This window comes from Podarcis bocagei (assembly GCF_964188305.1).
Source record: "Podarcis bocagei genome assembly, chromosome: 5".
Classification (NCBI taxonomy): domain Eukaryota; kingdom Metazoa; phylum Chordata; class Lepidosauria; order Squamata; family Lacertidae; genus Podarcis; species Podarcis bocagei.
In genome coordinates this window covers 92,278,774-92,297,606 of record NC_138129.1, presented here as the reverse complement: position 1 = coordinate 92,297,606, position 18,833 = coordinate 92,278,774, and the positions used below count along the sequence as shown (strand labels likewise).

The 18,833-nt window shown below is 49.9% G+C and overlaps 1 protein-coding gene and 1 long non-coding RNA gene across 3 annotated transcripts in view; both read left to right on the top strand.

The window, feature by feature from the left end:
* Window positions 1-18,833, top strand: part of LOC308587137 — a 74,817-nt gene that overhangs the window by 11,176 nt on the left and 44,808 nt on the right. The gene's annotated exons all lie outside the window — the stretch shown is intronic.
* Window positions 9,333-18,833, top strand: part of TMEM121 (transmembrane protein 121) — a 31,709-nt gene continuing 22,208 nt past the window's right edge. For both annotated transcript variants that reach the window (XM_081194506.1, XM_081194505.1), the window contains exon 1: window positions 9,333-9,432. The gene's annotated coding sequence lies outside the window, so the exon portion shown is untranslated. The remainder of the gene's footprint in view (window positions 9,433-18,833) is intronic.

Here is an 18,833-nt window from a genome sequence, read left to right as displayed (position 1 = left end):
GACCGAGTGCCCAAACCGCAACCCAAAAACCACTTATTCATCGCAAAGTGCCAACACAGCAATTTAACCTGCATACAGTCATAAAAAGGTAAAGGGATCCCTGACCATTAGGTCCAGTCGTGGCCGACTCTGGGGTTGCGGCGCTCATCTCGCTTTATTGGCCGAGGGAGCCGGCGTACAGCTTCTGGGTCATGTGGCCAGCATGACTAAGCCGCTTCTGGCGAACCAGAGCAGCGCACGGAAATGCTGTTTGCCTTCCGGCCGGAGCGGTACCTATTTATCTACTTGCAGTTTGATGTGCTTTCGAACTGCTAGGTTGCAGGAGCAGGGACCAAGCAACGGGAGCTCACCCCATCGCAAGGATTCAAACCGCCAACCTTCTGACTGGCAAGTCCTAGGCTCCGTGGTTTAACCCACAGCGCCACCCGCGTATACAGGTATACCTCGGGTTAAATATGCTTCAGGTAGAGCGTTTTCAGGTTACGCTCCACGGCAACCCGGAAGTAACGGAAGACGTTACTTCTGGGTTTCACTGTTCGCGCATGCGCAGATACTCAAAATGACATCATGTGCATGCGCAGAAGTGGCGAAACACGACCCACAGACACGTGTTACATTCTACCCAGGATGCGAACGGGGCTCCAGAACGGATCACATTCGCATCCAGAGGTACCACTGTATCTCATTTTTTCTGTGTGTTTCACGTTTCTTCTTTACAACTGCTGTTGCAATAAAGAATGCTTCATAAAAGTTATTGCATTACATTCTTCATTAAATTATCTTTCCATTGATATATGATTTTATGGTATAACTCAATGCTTTTTTCCTAAAAGAAATAAAAATAAAAATGTTTGGGGTACTCTCATTTTGATGAAAGAAAATCACCACCAGGGAAAAATAAATACAGTTCAAATCAGGAAAAATAAATACATTGAATTTCTTCTCTCGTTAAGTTCACAAAATGTTTAGGGGTATGCGTCCCCCTGCAGCCCCACAGGAAAAAAGCACTGGTAATACTCCAAAACAAAGTGCTGTTATGAGCCATCAAACCTCGGAAATACATTTTTCCCAGAAGGTTCCACAATTTTGGCCACTAGTGTACACTGGAGGGCTGTACTAAGAGCCACCCTCTTCCAATTTTTAATAAGAGATAATAATGATTGTCTGTGTGCGCATATACAGATAAATATAAATAAATAAATAAACCCAGCCAGATGGGTGGTGTATAAATATATTATTATATTTTGCTGTTTCTTCAGCTGCCGTCTAATCGCAGCCTCCATGGAATGAAGTGCAGCCTCCATGGAATGAAGCCAAGGAGTGTGGTGGAGTCTCCTTCTTTGGAGGTCTTTAAGCAGAGGCTTGACAACCATATGTCAGGAGTGCTCTGATGGTGTTTCCTGCTTGGCAGGGGGTTGGACTCGATGGCCCTTGTGGTCTCTTCCAACTCTATGATTCTATGAATTTCTCTGTTGGCTTCCATGGGAATGCCCAGCAAACATGTAAAGCCAGCAGCCCCTTCTTAGGTTGCCATCTATATATGCTTACTGACCTGGGAGTTAAGCCCTGCTGAACTCAAGGCGGAAGGCCCTGGAGCATCAAAAGTCAATACCTGCTCAGCTCCTCACTCTCTCGCCAGGCCCTGGTGCCGCAGGCTTCTGACGGCGCGAGCCCTCCTCCTTTTCCTCCCCCACCCCAGCACGGAACTACGGCCCTGCTGGGGCGATGGCGCATGTGCCCACAGAGAGGACTCTGAGTGCCCTCTCTGGCATGCGTGCCATAGGTTTGCCATCACTGCAGTAGTGGGAGCCAGCACAAAGATGCGTTGATAAGCCCATTTCTGGTATCTGAACTAGTCTTGGGGAAAGGCCTTAAGTTATCCAAAGAGAGCAAGGTGAGGAGGGTGGGGGGTTTCATCCCCCTCCCACACTTGCTTATTTTGCTTTGTAAAGGAGAATACCACCCTGGCCCCATTTTTTCAGCAAATGGACAAGTGCACATTTCACAGGCACGCCTACATTTACAGTGTCCCTCAGGATATTGTGGACTCTCCTTCCTTGGAGATATGTATGTACAGTGGTACCTCTGGTTACATATGCTTCAGGTTACAGACGCTTCAGGTTACACACTCCGCTAACCCAGAAATAGTGCTTCAGGTTAAGAACTTTGCTTCAGGATAAGAACAGAAATCGGGCTCCGGCGGCGTGGCAGCAGCAAGAGGCCCCATTAGCTAAAGTGGTGCTTCAGGTTAAGCACAGTTTCAGGTTAAGAACGGACCTCCGGAACGAATTAAGTACTTAACCTGAGGCACCATTGTATGTATAATATATATTTTATTAAATTTTCCATTTTACAATTCCAGATAAACCTTTTACATACTTAAAATATCAGTGACTTCCCTTCTTCTCTGTCCATGGTTCGTTTTGCATATCTTATATCTCTGCATATTTTACTCCCAAAAAACTATACCAATCAGTTTTCCGTTATTACATCAATCAAAGGTTATTTACCCTGTTGGATTTATCTTAATGCTGCCAGTATTTTTGGCTGTACACAGTTATTTTCCTAGACTCAATAAACGTTTTCCAATCTTCTTTAACCCTATGTTCTTCTTGTCCTCTTATTCTATATGTTAAGTCTGCAAGCTGTGCATATTCTGTCAACTTAAGTTGCCATTCTTCTTTAGTTGGGACCTTGCTCATTTTCCATTTGGGGGCAAACACAACACAGGCTGCAGTTGTTGCATACAAAAATAACTTTTTTTGACACCTGGGAATTTCAGTCTGAATTATCCCCAACAATAATTCAACCTGATCCTTGTCATGGACTCACTGGAAGCTGCTTTCCCAAAGCCGCTTGCCTGCCAGGCCCCTAGCAATACCAATACTGGGAAGGTCCAACTCTGGCAGAGGCAGAAGTTGTGGGTCGCCAGGCAGAGGCAGGCCAGGATGAAGGCTGTAATCAAGGAAGGAAGCCAGAAACAGGCCTGTTTTTGAGAGATTATCCGTAGCTCTGCCAGCAGACACATGTTCCATTTAAGAAGAGCAGAGATCACAAAATGGTAACCAGAATTCTGGTTCAGTGCTGGAAGCTAAAATCAGATGGTCCAATTGATGTGCCATGCTAAGATGAGCAGATGCTTCCTTCTGCCAGTAAGGATGTTTTGCCCTAATCTCAAGTAATTATCTAAACTATCTATCTTGCCAACAAAAGTCTGTATAGTTAAAGCTATGGTTTTCCCAGTACAGTGGTACCTCGGGTTAAGTACTTAATTCATTCCGGAGGTCCGTACTTAACCTGAAACTGTTCTTAACCTGAAGCACCACTTTAGCTAATGGGGATTCCTGCTGTTGCCGCACCGCCGGAGCATGATTTCTGTTCTCATCCTGAAGCAAAGTTCTTAACCTGAAGCACTATTTCTGGGTCAGCGGAGTCTGTAACCTGAAGCATATGTAACCTGAAGCATATGTAACCTGAAGTATATGTAACCCAAGGTACCACTGTAGTGATGTATGGAAGTGAGAGCTGGACCATCAAGAAGGCTGATCACCGAAGAATTGATGCTTTCGAATTATGGTGCTGGAGGAGACTCTTGAGAGTCCCATGGACTGCAAGAAGATCAAACCTATCCATTCTGAAGGAAATCAGCCCTGAGTGCTCACTGGAAGGACAGATCCTGAAGCTGAGGCTCCAATACTTTGGCCACCTCATGAGAAGAGAAGACTCCCTGGAAAAGACCCTGATGTTGGGGAAAGATGGAGGGCACAAGGAGAAGGGGACGACAGAGGACGAGATGGTGGGACAGTGTTCTCGAAGTTACCAACATGAGTTTGGCCAAACTGCGGGAGGCAGTGGAAGACAGGAGTGCCTGGCGTGCTCTGGTCCATGGGGTCACAAAGAGTCGGACACGACTAAACGACTAAACAACAACAACAAATCTTCCTGGGACTTGGAAGGCACTTGGGTCTTCCTGCATTATTGCAATGTGGCCAAAGTCATATTGGCGGCTCTGTGCTGGGTATTCTGAACAACTGTAGAAAAATAAACTCTACAAGTGATTGGCAATGGAATTAATCGGACATGAGCATAATGTGCCTAAACGATGATCGAGGGCAAGTGAAATACCGTGGTACCTTGGATTAAGAATTTAATTCGTTCTGGAGGTCCGTTCTTAGCCTGAAACTCCGCTAACCCAGAAATAGTACCTCAGTTTAAGAACTTTGCTTCAGGATGAGATCAGAAATCGCGCGGTGGCAGTGGGAGGCCCCATTAGCTAAAGTGGTACCTCAGGTTAAGAACAGTTTCAGGTTAAGAACGGACCTTCAGAACGAAATAAATTCTTAACCTGAGGTACCACTGTATTGTTCCTCTCCTGTCGCACGGCCACACTTTCCAATGTTTCTGTAAAGGCGTTTCCTCAATGATTTAAAAAAAAAAATTCTTCCAGTAGCACCTTAGAGCAGTGTTTCCCAAACGTTTTTGGGCAACGGCACACCTCTTTACTGAAAAAAAATCTCGCGGCACACCACCATTGAAGCCCCGCCCCGTGACGTCAGCGCGCAGCGTCACGCCGGGAGGATTTCCCCTCCGGTCCCATGCCTTCGTTTGGGGCATCGCTCCGGCTGCTCCCTCTCCCGCCGCGCAGGAGCGATGCCTCTCTCTGGCTCTCCCTCCGCGCAGGCTGAGGGAGGGAGGGAGGTGCGCGTGTGACCCGTCTCTGCTGGGAGACCAAACCCAGCGAGGCAGAGTCGCGCGGAGGCGCCCAGGCAGCGCTGCCGGCTGCGAGGAGGAGCGCCAGGCAGCAGCAGGAGGCGCGGCCTCTCCTCGCCGCCGCCGCCCCGCCTCTCGACGCCCGACTCGCCCGCCTCCCTCCAGGCATCTCGCGGCACACCAGCCGGTGTCTCACGGCACACTCGTGTGCCGCGGAACACCGGTTGGGAAACACTGCCTTAGAGGCCAATTCAGTTGATCTCTAAGGTGCTACTGGAAGAAGAAGAAAATTATTTTGTTTCAACCACGGCAGACCAACACGGCTACCTACCCGTTCCTTCAATGATGAGCAGCATGATTAGTGATAGCATCATGTGTTATGCTCCGTACTTGGTGAGGCTGAGCATATGGTGGTTAATTAGAGCCTCTTTAAAATGATTAATTAACAGGGGAGCTTCTCGTTTTTCCACAGGAGAACCTTAAGGATGGGCAAAATTCTCACATTTGTGCTCTCTCTCAGGAGCTCTCTCCTAGGGCACAGTCACTAGGTGACCTGCTTATTTCCCCCTCCGTCCCAGTGCTGCTGCCACTGTCAAGATGCCTTCATCTCTCATGATCTCCACTGATTTTATTTTTATTTTTTTATGCTCCGCCACATAGTTCCCGAGTGTATGCAGAAATACTTCACCTTTCCTCTCCATGCTTGACAAGCAGTGCAGAACAGAGAGCTGGCCGTTCGGTTTATCAGAAGCAGAGGATTACACAATCCAAACCTAGGTCTGTTTGTTCTGAAATAAGCCTCACCAAATTTAGAGTGTCAGGCAGGATGAAAAAGCAAGCAGAGTTTTGACCGGGAAAGGTCTGTTTGGGTGGGGTGGGGTGGGGTTAGGAAGGAAAATGAATTGTTATTGATCTATATAAATTAGTAACTTTGTATTCGAGTAACATTTTTATACGTAACTGTGTGTGGAAATGGGTTTTTGTTACTGCATTTGAAACTGGGATGCTGCGCCATTATTTTTGGCCTTTGCATCTGATTTGGCTTAGTCAGGGGGTGCGTGTTTTCTTTTGCGGGGGGAGAGGGGCTTAATCCTGCCAGCAAACCCGTCTTGCTAGCCATTAGGTAAAGGTAAGGGTAAATGGACCCCTGACCATTAGGTCCAGTCGTGACCGACTCTGGGGTTGCGGCGCTCATCTCGCTTTATTGGCCGAGGGAGGCGGCGTACAGCTTCCGGGTCATGTGGCCAGCATGACTAAGCCGCTTCTGGCGACCCAGAGCAGCACACGGAAACGTCATTTACCTTCCCGCTGGGGCAGTACCTATTTATCTATTTGCACTTTGATGTGCTTTCAAACTGCTAGGTTGACAAGAGCAGGGACCGAGCAACGGGAGCTCACCCCGTCACGGGGATTCGAACCGCCGACCTTCTGATCGGCAAGTCCTAGGCTCTGTGGTTTAACCCACAGCGCCACCCGCGTCCCTAGCCATTAGGACTCAACCTTAAATGAGTCCCTTTTGTTTACTCATGAGGAGTGTGTGTTGCTGGGAAGCTTCATTCCACTGACTGCGGCCACAGGGAACTCAGAAGGGAATTCTGTCCCTGAAGGATCGCTGGCGAAAAGAAATCCTTTGGGACGCCTGAGCCCATGCATAAGACCCAGGACAGATGTTCCGGTGAATTATGTATTCCATACAGCTGAAAACGCTGGCTGCATTAAGATAAATTCAACAGTGTAAATAAATTATGATGGATATAATAATGGAATAGTGAATGGTTTAGTTTCTGCAAAATATGCAGGGATTTATGATATGTAAAATGAACCATGGAAAGAGAAGAAGGGAAGTTGTTGATATTTTAAGGATGTAAAAATGAGTACTTTAAATTGTAAAATAGAAAAATTAATAAAAATTATACAGTCATACCTCGGGTTACAGATGCTTCAGGTTGCGATTTTTCAGGTTACGGACCACTGAAACCCGGAAGTACCGGAATGGGTTACTTCCGGGTTTCGGTGGTTGCGCAGAAGCGCTGAATCGCAACTCACGCGTGCACAGACACGCCGCTGTGGGTTGCGGACGCTGCAGGCTGCAAATGTGCATCCCGCATGGATCATGTTCGTAACCTGAGCGTCCACTGTACAGTGGTACAGTGGTACCTCGGGTTAAGTACTTAATTCGTTCTGGAGGTCCATTCTTAACCTGAAACTGTTCTTAACCTGAAGCACCACTTTAGCTAATGGGGCCTCCCACTGCCGCTGCGCCACCAGAGCACGATTTCTGTTCATCCTGAAGCAAAGTTCTTAATTCGAGGTACTATTTCTGGGTTAGCAGAGTTTGTAACCTGAAGCGTATGTAACCTGAAGCGTATGTAACCCGAGGTACCACTGTATTTAAAAAAGAGAATTATGTATTCCAGGCTCCCTGCTGTATTCAGAGATATACGCCCCCCCCCCCCAGTACAAAGGCTCCACATAGTGACTGTGGGGATAGGGTGGGCTTTCGTGGGGAGAGCTAGATGGGACTGTCCTGGGTGATCTTAGAAAACAGAAAGGCCGTATGCAAATTAAAAGTGAAATGAACTAGTCGGTGGGAGGAGCTCTGAGTTAGGGACATTGTTTCAGGGATCTAAGATCTTTTGAACCAGGGCTTGAATCCACACACACACACACACCTTTGCTGAAGGAGCTGTCGGCCACATTGCAAAGCATGAGAAGATGTCAGACAGCCACCATCTCCATTTGCACAGCCGTCTCAATGCGCACAGGCCTGTTTGTGTGGTGCGCCCGGTTCCTCCCAAGCCCTGAAGGTAAGTGAGGCGGGGGCGGCACGTTGGGGAAGCAACCTGCCAGCATTCGCTTGTGGATAACAGATACACCAAGCTTACTTGAAGATGATATATAATGAATCGAAAAGGATGTATAAAATAATGTTTGTTAAAAAACAACAACAACCAAACCCAGAAGCTTTTCTTTTGGGAATTATAGGTACAGAACTACCTAAATTGTATAGAAACTTATTCATGTATGCTACTACAGTGGCAAGGATGTTACTTGCCGCAAAATGGAAAGAAGAAGTCCCAGCAAAGGAAGAATGGATACAAAAACTTACGGGATATGAAGAACTAGCGAAACTTACCGGAAGAATAAGAAATAAAGATAACAAGCTTTATATAAAAGAATGGAAATGGTTCCTTGAATATTTGCAAATAAACTGTAAGCAGATAAGAACATGGGCAGGATTATTGTAATAACCTGCAGTTTTACAAGAATATATATTTAAAGTAGATGAATAAATGAGTAAATTAAGTTAATTTGGATATGCAGAAGATATTAAAAATAAATTTATGGAACCGCAGAAAGAGGGGGAAGTCAAGTTCTGAAATGTTGAAATGATTGTAAAATTAGTGAAATGTATGAACCTGAGGAAGACACAAGATTTACCCACTCTGGAAGAATGGCAGATGAAGGTGACTGACTACATGGAATTGGCAGAAATGACTGGCAGAATCTGAGACCAGGGAGAAGAGATGGTGAAAGAAGACTGGAAGAAATTTGAAGACTATTTACAGAAATATTGTAAAATTAATGAATGTTAGAAGGATGTTGGATAGAAACTAAGGGGTTTCCAGCTGTAATGCTTTAGGAGATACAAAAAAAAAGGTTTATAAATGGGTAAAAGCTTAATGGTAAGGATTTGCTGAACTAACAAATTGAAGTGGAATACAAAGAAGGGAGGTATGAGGAGGTCTGGGGAAATAAGCGTAAGGAAGATATGGTATGGGAAATTATTTGTTTTTTAACTGTTTTTATGTTGTATTTTGTTTCTTTTTATTTTTTTATTTTTTCATTGTTATATTTTTAAAAAACTTTAATATCGTTTGGGGGGAAAAAGAAATGTATGAACCTGAAAAGCATAAATATTTTTTTCTTTAAAAGGGAAACACCAAGGGGGGGTGGGACGCAAGTGGCTCCTCCACCTGGGGCATCCTATGGCGCATCCATCCCCGGGGAAAGGAGGGCACTGTGCAGCGGCAGGCAGGCGCTCAGTGTCCTTTGGGTACCCCATATCTACGTCCAACTGTGCTGCTTCCTCCTGCCAGATGGGCACCTGCGCCTGGCTCCGCCACCCCGGGCATCCTATGGCGCGTCCATCCCCGGGGAAAGGAGGGTGTCCCCATATCTGCATTCTCCTGCCAGATGGGCACCTGGCGCAGAGGCGGCGAGGCGCCCCTCGGGGCAGTGGCGTAGCGTGGGGGGTGCAGGGGGGGGCCGGCCGCACCGGGCGCAACATCTGGGGGTTAGGGTTAGGGGGCGCTAATTACTTGCCTTGCCCCGGGTGCTGACAACCCACGCTACGCCACTGCCTCGGGGGATTCCGGCGAGGCTCCTCTGGGGCGCCGTGGCCGGGCATCCCCGCGCGCGCCCCATCGGAGGCAGCTGGCTGGCTGGCTGGCGGCGCGGACGGGGGTCCTCCTGCGACGGGGGGGGGGGGGGGCAGGCCGATCCGCGGAGCCGCGCCCCCGGCCGCGTCATCGCAAGCGGCGCGCCCGGGCGCGCTCCCGCCGCCGCCGCTCCGCTCGCCCCGTCGCGCAGCAGCCCCGCCGGCCAAGCTCGCTTCGGCCAGCCCGGCGCCCGCGCCGAGAGGCGGGTCGGCGGCCGGGGACGCGTCCGGCCACGACGGGGGCTGGAAGCGGCCGTCGGAGCCCGCTCGGCCGATGCCAGGTAAGGAGAGCGCAGAGCCGGCCGGGCGCCCCCCATCCCGGCGCCGAGGGGGCTCCAGCCACAGGCCCTTCGTGGATCGTGGCCATGTGCCTCGGGGGAGGAGGGCATCTCGGTGTCCCCCGCCCCGCCCAGGAAGTCGAGGATGCCCGGGCGCGTGCACGCCAGGGGGGTATTGGTGACGGGTAGGGGTCGCCCCTCCCCCTCCCCCTCGGCGATGCCCTCTTCCTCCGGGCATCCGGAGGGGAGCGCCTGCCGGGCCCCACCCGCAGTCCCGCAGCCCGTCGGGGAGCGCGCAAGGTGGGCCAGGCGGCCGCAGCTGGATGCTCTTCCGACCGAGCGCCCCGGATTCGTCCCTCTCCCCTCCCCAGGGCCCTATGGGTGGGGGGGCGGCTTTGGGGTGGGGGCCCTCTCTGCTGGGCCGCCCCCGATGAGAGGGAAGGGGAGCAGCCGGCCCTGGAGGGGGGGAGGGCTTGAGCACACACGCCAGGCCCTCCGCCAGCCCCACGGCTCGGAGGGCAAGCGCAGGTGAGCCATTGGTGTGGGGGGCTAGGGGACCGGGGCTTGCAAAGCTTCTCCAGGCGACTCTTGGCTCTCAGCTGCTGAGGTGGAGACGGAGAGGAACAGTGTGCATGCAAAGGGAGCGGATTTCCCCTGCTGCTACTCCCAGATGCAGAGACAAGGCTCGCACCCTCGCGAATTTTGCATCTTCCCAACTCTTGGACAAAGTCCCACTTCATCTTGACAAAGTAGGGCTCGCCAGGCTGGTGTTGCTGGGCGGATGTGGATTTGGGCAGGGGTGGGGAGGGATTATGGCTATCCTAAGAATCGGGAGCTGTTCTCCAAATGCTCCGCTACTTGTAGCATGCAAGAGAGAATCACAGCCCCAGCAGCCAAAGGCAGTACAAATGCTCTCCAGTCGCTCTCCATGGTGCCTGGGTCAGGGAGTCCCTGGAACAGAAGAACCCTCTGGTTCCCAGGGCCAGCCTGCTCCCAAGATCCCTAGGCTAAGATGGCTGAGACTCGGCCGGTCATGAGAGGAAACGGAGCTTCTTTTCCACACATTGCATCCTCGCTGTTGTGCATGCAGACGGTGTCGGCAGGATATTTTGCTGCTGCCGTTCCGAGTGTGGAGAACGTTGCTTTTCTGAATGCTTCTAGATTGAGACGTGGTAGGGTCTTGTTAGCCGCAAATGGATTTTCATTCTCCTTTGAAAAGGCTGGGGCTTTCCTGGTAAGCTGTTCGATATGCTCACTGAATTGAATAACCAGTTTACACCCCCCCCAAAAAAAAAAGAGGGTTGGGGGTGAACCTTTAGGGAAAGGACTGGCCTCCAGGCAGGCTGTAGCAGTACTCATTTGAGAAATGTACTGGGTGGGGTGTGAAGGTTTGTCCATGTAAACCAGCCCTAGAAACTCCTATCTATCTATATCTATCTATCTATCTATCTATCTATCTATCTCTATCTATCATCTATCTATCTATCATCTATCTATCTATCTATCTATCTATCATCTATCTATCTATCTATCTATCTATCTATCTATCTATCTATCTATCTATCATCTATCTATCATCATCTATGTATCCATCCATCCATCCATCCATCCATCCATCCATCCATCTGTGACTCTCTCTGTGTGTGTTTCTGCTGGAGCTTTTTCTATGTGCTTATGAGCACTCTGTGCATTGCCTCTCTTTGGATCAAACATTGCTAGGGCATCGACTGACTTGGAGGTTTCTAATGCTGCTCAGTGGCGTAGCGTGGGTTGTCAGCACCCAGGGCAAGGGAAGTAATTTGCGCCCCCTAAGCCATGGATTTGCGCCCCCTAACCCTAACCCCCAGATGTTGCGGCCGGCCCCCCCTGCACCCCCCACGCTACGCCACTGATGCCGCTAATCTGAAACAGATGTGCTATAGAAGCACAGAACTGGAAGGGATCCAAAGGTCATCCTGTCCAACTCATGGCCAATGCAGGAAATCCACCACGACAGCATCCCTGATGGTTGGCCAACCGGCCTCTGGTTAGAAGGAGAGTCCCCGGTCTGTTTTGCTGTCAAACAGCTCATGCAGTCAACAAGTTTTCTGTCATATTAGTTCTACACCCTTTTTCTTGCAATTTGAACCCATGGCTACAGGTCCTTCCCTCTGAAATAGCAAGATGAATCTGTTCCACCATCTCTATGATAGCCCTTCAGATATCTGAAGATGGCTCCCATCTTGCCTCTAGGCTATGCTTCTCCTTCAACCTTTCCTCCCAGGACTTGGTCAATGGCCCTCGCTGCTTTTGTCAACCTTCTGTGGGCATTTTCTAGTTCGGCAGTTTCCTTCTTAAACTGCAGTGCTCAGAACTGAACATCAGAACTGAGCTGACAAAGTAGAGTAGAGCAGCACCGTTACACCTTGCTAAAATGTCAATTTCCTTTTCATACTATAGCATTGAGATAGCCTGTGGAAACATTAAGCTTGTTTGCTTACCCAGTATTTAAGTGCTGGCATCTGTGAGTGCATTAAATGAGGCAGTGGTGAAATGAATATTACATTCATCTGCCAAGCGAGGTATCCTAAGTGGCCTGTACATTTTTAGAGACCGTAGGGCTGCTCTGGCAGACTCCAGGTGAACATAGCAAGCTGCCTCAAACCAAGGGGAGTCCCTCTAGCCCAGTATTGTCCAGGCGGCACCTCTTTGGGCATTCAGGCAGGGGTCTTTCCCAGTCATGCCAGAGACTGAAACTGGGAGCTTTTGCATGCAAAGCAGGAGATCTGCCATGGAGCTATAGGCTGCTGCTTAATCCACAATTCAAGCTGATTCTTGCCTGCGCTACAGCATGCTTGTTAACACATTTCTAGGAGAAGTTGCTTGATTACTACAAATTCGCGCTGATTTGAAATCTGTGTATCTTTTCCGTACATCTTTTCCTTTCCAATCTTGCAACATAGAAAGAAGAAGCTGTGTAGTTTCATTTGTTCATAGGGCTACCCAGTTGTTGGCCAATGGTCAGGGGCAGAGGCATTGCGTCCTTTGCTGGTGCCCGGGGCATGCAAACCAAGCAGGACCAAGGGCTGGGTGTGGAGGGTAAACAAAACTCACACCAGCCCAACCCTCACCACCACCACCAGGCAGACATGGAGCACGGAGGCTGGCTGACGTGGCCCTTGGCAGGCACATCCACACCAACGCTGGCCAGGCGGACATTCAGCAAGGACCGGAGGCAAGGCCAGACCAGGCTCTGGGGCCCAGAGAACCCCGGCGGCAGGCAGGGCAGGAAACCCTGTATGGGGGCGCCTGGCTTGCACCCCCTCAGAATTATGTGCCCAGGGCTACAGCCCTCCTGGCCCTCACCATGCTACAACCCAGTTCAGGGGTGATGGAAGTTGGTCCGCCACAGGTTCCCCACCTTTAGGTTTGGGTAGGAACAGCACAAGATGCATATTTTATTTACTCAGAAGTAAGTGCCACTCAGGGACGCAGGTGGCGCTGTGGTCTAAACCACAGAGCCTAGGACTTGCTGATCAGAAGGTTGTGGTTCGAATCCCCATGACGGGGTGAGCTCCCGTTGCTCGGTCCCAGCTCCTGCCAACCTAGCTAGTTCGAAAGCACGTCACAGTGCAAGTAGATAAATAGGTACCGCTCTGGCGGGAAGGTAAACGGCGTTTCCGTGCGCTGCTCTGGTTTGCCAGAAGCGGCTTAGTCATGCAGGCCACATGACCTGGAAGCTGTACGCCGGCTCCCTCGGCCAATAAAGTGAGATGAGCGCCGCAACCCCAGAGTTGGCCACGACAGGACCTAATGGTCAGGGGTCCCTTTACCTTTACCTAAGTGCCACTCAGGGATGTGGGTGGTGCGGTGGTCTAAACTGCAGAGCCTAGGGCTTGCCGATCAGAAGGTCGGTAGTTCAACTCCCCGTGACGGGGTGAGCTTCCATTGTTCAGTCCCAGCTCCTGCCCACCTAGCAGTTCAAAAGCACGTCAAGTGCAAGTAGATAAATAGGTACCACTCTGGTGGGAAGGTAAACGGCGTTTCCATGCATTGCTCTGGTTCTCCAGAAGCGGCTTAGTCATGCTGGCCACATGACCCAGAAGCTGTCTGCGGACAAACATGGGCTCCCTCGGCCTATAGAGCGAGATGAGCGCTGCAACCCCAGAGTCATCCATGACTGGACCTAATGGTCAGGGGTCCCTTTACCTTTATAAGTGCCACTCAAGGTGGTTGGGGGCCCTGTTGCAGTCCCCAAATAGGGGCTGATTCCCACTCTGCAAAAGGAACACATGAGACAGTTATTGCGCTAAGTAAAGCCTTGTGGTGGTATCTTAAAGACTTAAGAAATTTAGCATGGCACTAGTCCTTGGGAACTGCAAAAAATTCACTGAACGTGTGGTGTTTCACAGCATCAAAAACATTTTGGGAACCTTGATAATCGTAAAGAAAATACTCTTTTAAGTTCAGTTAACTCGTCCTTGCCTTTGCTGACTTCCTGTCTTGGGCCCGTCACCTATTCTCAACCTAAGCGACCTCACACAAATCTAATGAATATAGACAATGGCTGCGAAAGGGGGGTGAGTGCTTTTTTCAGAGATAACAAGTTTGGATTGCTTTATAACCAGGTGATGTGTTTTTGTATGTAAAGGTTCTAATTTCTCTGGGTATGTTACCCCCGCAAATTAGAACAGCTCCAAGGCTGCAAACCAATCTTAACCTGGCCTGATTATTACATGTTTTAGATGGAGAGTCCACTACTCTCAGGTTTGGGTGCTGATGTAAAAAAATGGGGTTTGGCTTTTGCTGCCCAGCTCCCCATGGGACACTGAGCCCCCTAAGTCTATGATGTGTCAGAGAAGAATAGATGGAGGCAGGATCCAGTAGAAAGCAAGGCAGATATTTATTTATTTGTTCTGTTGCAACAGAGTTCCCTCCCCTCCCTGCAAGGAGGGAGAGACCCCGAACAAAAGTGTGCAGGAACCTTTAAAGACTTTGGACATTGCCCAACCCCCTTAGCCAAAGACCACCCCAAAATCATCATACATACAGCATAGGAGGCAGGTCTACAAGCAGAAATCCTGTCTGCCAAGATACCTAATAATGGTCACTGATTGCAATACCTGGGCAGCCTGGCCATTCTTTGGTGATGGTTAATACTTTAGTTCCTGAAACCAGGTCACAGGCTCACCCTATTCATACACAAAGTGGGCACCAGCTTGGCTACAAGGGTTTCCAGAAGGTGGTGTGCAAAGTGCCCTCTAACCACCTTAGGAGCTCCACTCTCAATTTGTGTAGGGTTGATTCCTTGTGTAGGGTTGATTCTCCCGAAGATGTCCCGCAAGACAGGGGATTCGTCTGCAAATCATTTGGTAAGAACACTGAGAAGTACGTGCAGCTCATCTCATAAAAATCATTTAGAAAGTTGCCATCATGTTTTGGTCTAGAACTTTGCTTCCAGGAGGGATAAAAACTTTGGGACAGATTCAGTCCTCACCCCCCTCTTCTGCTATCAGAAGCCAGCACAAGGATAGCTGCTAGTGTAACACAGCTTTCTTTCCTCTCCTCCCCACTAAATCTTCCCCAGATCTGCTCTGGAGAAGCGGGAGAAGGAGAGAGGACAGTCTGTGCAACACTGAATTCTGCCGTTTTAAAAAATGAAAGCTCAGAACCTGAGGCCCTTGCATGCATGGATCCTGGTGCAATTGCTCCAGTTGCACCATTATAATGTGGCCCTGGTCCCACTGCATTCACTCGGCTCACTTCCAGATAAGTGTGCACAGGATTGCAGCCCAAAGCAACGCACACAATGATTCTCAACAAACAAAATCGATACTGTAAAATAATACCAAAAAAATAAGACAGTGAAGCTGGCAATATTTCACAATAAAGCATCGTTAACATTAACATATCTAAAAAGTGCTAGGCTGATAAAATGGATTTGACTTGACCCTGAAAGGAAATCGGCCCCAATTTGTGGCGAAAGAATTTCAAAGCAAGGGCACGGCTAGGAATTGTTCTTCTTTATTTCCAGTACTTTTCGATACATTTTTCAAGGAAAAGGAATCAGTAAATTCAAGTCAAAATAAAAAAGTCAAAATACAACTGGAACAATTGTTCAGTATGGTATTCTGACATCAAGGGACGCAGGTGGCACTGTGGGTTAAACCACAGAGCCTAGGATTTGCCGATCAGAAGATCGGCGATTCGAATCCCCACCACAGGGTGAGCTCCCGTTGCTCGGTCCCTGCTCCTGCCAACCTAGCAGTTTGAAAGCACGTCAAAGTGCAAGTAGATAAATAGGTACCGCACAGGCGGGAAGGTAAACAGTGTTTCTGTGCGCTGCTCTGGTTTGCCAGAAGTGGCTTAGTCATGCCGGCCACATGACCTGGAAGCTGTACGCCGGCTCCCTCGGCCAATAAAGCAAGAAGAGCGTCGCAACCCCAGAGTCGGCCACGACTGGACTTAATGGTCAGGGGTCCCTTTACCTTTACCTAATTCTGACATCATACCGGACTGGTGCCCTCTTTAGGCATTCGGCTTGCGTGCGCAAAGAGGCAAGCAGCCACCCAGGGGTGGGCCTCACCCTCTCAATAGCTCAGCATCCTCCAGGCACCTCCCCACCCCACCAATGCATGACAGCTGCGCATGAGTCTTAAGAAGGCTTAAGGGGAGCAGGGTTTCCAACATGGAGGCAGTGGTGGAGGGGCAAACATGATGTGCACCCGGGGGCGGGGCGATCTGCCCATGGGGGTGCATCGCTCCTCCTGGGGGTGCCAGCGCCACCCGCCGATTACGCAAATATGCCCAGCATGTGGCGCTGCCCGCCGGGAGGATGCGAACGTCGCCCGTGCAGGGGTGCATCCCTGGCAGCCAGCACCACACACCGGTCGTATTTGCACAATCAGTGGGCGGATTTTCGCGGCGGAGATTGCGCCAGTCACAAAAATCTGCCCTCTGAGGGTGTGAGCGCTGCCACACTGATCTGCCCGGGGGGGGGGTTGTCACCTCCCCAGGCATGACACTCGGTAGGGGCAGCATCCCCCCACACCAGTGGCGTAGCGTGGGTTGTCAGCACCCGGGGCAAGGCAAGTAATTTGCGCCCCCTAACCCGTGGATTTGCGCCCCCTAACCCGTGGATTTGCGCCCCCTAACCCATGGATTTGCGCCCCCTAACCCTAACCCCCAGATGTTGTGCCCGGTGCGGCCAGGCCCCCTTGCACCCACCACGCTACGCCACTGCCCCACACACACCCCTTGCCACGCCCCTGCATGTGGGCAGCAGCGCAGGTCGACCACGGTGGCCATCTCTGTCTGGCAAGCTCCCTTCACAAGTCAGGCTGTCCCCTTCAGACTGGCACTGATCCTGTATTGGCTGGGGAGTTGTTGGCACCTGTCCATCCCAGGAGGCAACGGAGGAATATGCCTTTGGGGGTGAGGTCAACCTGTTGGAAGGTTACGGTGCCTGCTGTGGCTGCAGAAACCAGTGCAGGAGAGACATGTTTTGTTGCAGCTGGGGCAGATGAAGGCATCCAGATGTGCTGCTGCAGATGCACTACTGCATTTCTTCTCCTTGAGGCCCTCCTTGCGGTCATTCCTCTTCTGGTCGCTGCTAGGGATACATGACTTGACTGTCTCCTAGCACTGCCACCATTTGCAAGGGATTCCCACACGGCAGGGCTGATGTTGCCAGCCTTCATGACTCGTTTGCAGACATCTTCGTAATGCAGAGTGGGCCTGCCAACGGGCCTGGTGCCAGAAGCCAGCTCCCCGTAGCTCCTTGGGGTTCCTGCCACCTTCTCTTCTGTGGATATGACCAAGGCAGCGTAGACATCACCAAGACAGGAGTGCAAACATGCTGGGAATCTGCATGCAGAGTCAAGAAATAATAACAAGAACAATAACAATAATTTATTATTATTTATACCCCGCCCATCTGGCTGAGTTTCCCCAGCCACTCTGGGCGGCTCCCAATCGAGTGTTAAAAACAATACAGCATTAAAGAAAGTGTCTGGGCTCTCGCTGAGCTTTTCCTGCTCACCCCTTTCCACGTTCAAGCTGAATTCCCAAGGAGGGCTTAAGAAACCAACAAATCTGAAACCTCTTCAGCTATTTTGACATTTTTTGAAGATAAGTGGGACCTGCAAGAAAAGGTTGCCACATGGCGCGCTCTGTTCAGTGTTACGGCCAGTCAGCTATGCACTTTTCCTGGAGACCGCATTCCATTTTCCTAGCATTTTTTGGATGGTGGGAGGTGTCATTCCAATACCCAGCTGGCCAGTCAGCATTCTGTTGCTGCCTTGTGTGACAAATATTTTAACAACGAAAATGCTGGAAAGAAACCCCCTCATATGTTTACTACTTTAAAAACAAACGAACAGCGTGCATAGGTATATTGGTTCGTTTAAATGTGAATTTTAAAATAAATAAAACTACTTCAAGGTGAGGACATAATGTATTGCTATCTAATATATTGGATGCTAGTCGACTTGTGACATGGCCCAGGGCACATTTTTTAGTGGCCCCTTGTCTCTGGAACTTGCCCCTTCCAGATAGCGCTATTAAGACTTCCAGTTAGCAAGAATTTTAGCACAGAATAAGTATTATTTATAAATAAACACATGCTATTATTACAAAAATCCACCAGACATGAAATGAAGCATACAAGTAAATGCACACGAGAGTTTTTAACCCTGCTGAAAAGGCGCCTCTCTGTTAGCCCCCTTCTGACTCTCAAAAACAGGGTTAAAAACTCTCGTGTGCATGTACTTCCAGTTGGCAAGAATTTTGGCAACACCACTTCCGGTCGGCGCCAGCGTTAATGGCGGTCCTCTTTCCGAGCTCCGGAGGAGGACTGCTCTGCGAGTTTGGGTCTGACCCGCTACGGCAAGCGGGGGACCCCTAAAATCACAGGCGCGGAAGCCTGTGAACAAGGAGACTCGGTGGGCACCTGAAGCGCCCCCCCCTTACTGCAGAAGGAGCCTTTTTAAAGGCTCCGGAACGGCATCGGGAGAGCGCGGTGCTGAGAGTCGCTACCCAGCCCGCAGGGTGAAGCCGCGTCGCCATTGACGGAGAGCGCCGATTCCTTCCTGTAAATTTTGGACTAAACAAACCCGTGAGTAAGACTGAACATCTATTTGAAACTAAAGTATACCTGAAATTTGGCTGAAAACGGGGAAGGAAAAAAATTAAGGAAGTCTGCCTTCCCCCGACTGCATGACGTTTAAAGCAACGGAAAAGTTAAGCTGCATCCGCATGAAGTATCCTTTGACTATTTAAACCTGACATTGGACCTAGGTTTCCCCTCTAGCAAGCAGGGCAGAGGGGAGGAAAAAAGAGGACATTAAAACCTGCATGATTTACCTAAAAGAAAAAGCCTTCTGCTGTTTTAACACCCTGAAACGGACTGCCAAATAAGACATTAG